Source organism: Wasmannia auropunctata, unplaced genomic scaffold (assembly GCF_000956235.1).
Source record: "Wasmannia auropunctata unplaced genomic scaffold, wasmannia.A_1.0 LD335365.1, whole genome shotgun sequence".
In the NCBI taxonomy this organism is placed as follows: Eukaryota; Metazoa; Arthropoda; class Insecta; order Hymenoptera; family Formicidae; genus Wasmannia; species Wasmannia auropunctata.
The window spans coordinates 29,919-30,251 of record NW_012027525.1 but is presented as its reverse complement, the minus strand read 5'-3'; positions in this window follow the sequence as shown (position 1 = coordinate 30,251).

Sequence of the window (333 nt, the reverse complement as noted above, 5' to 3'; positions counted from 1 at the left end):
TTTTTTATCCTAGCCGTGCAACGGAAAAAAAGAGGAACCATCGATTTCTCTCTCGTTCAAAATTAAATTATATGTAATAAGTCATGTGTGAGTGTCTCTGTTTCTACAGCATTGTCGTCACTCGTTATTTCTGAAGACACGCAGTACAATATACGATATGCTTAATTCAATACAAAAGAATTATAATATCGCGGGATTATTTCCCGCGGCAAAGCGAGCCACGAGCCATGGGCGGGCGGCGCTGAGCGGCGCGCGCATGCGCGCGGGGAGAGTGGGGCTCGGCGGCTCGACGGCCGCGGCGCTCCGGCGAGGCGCGCGGCGATCAGTAGTAGG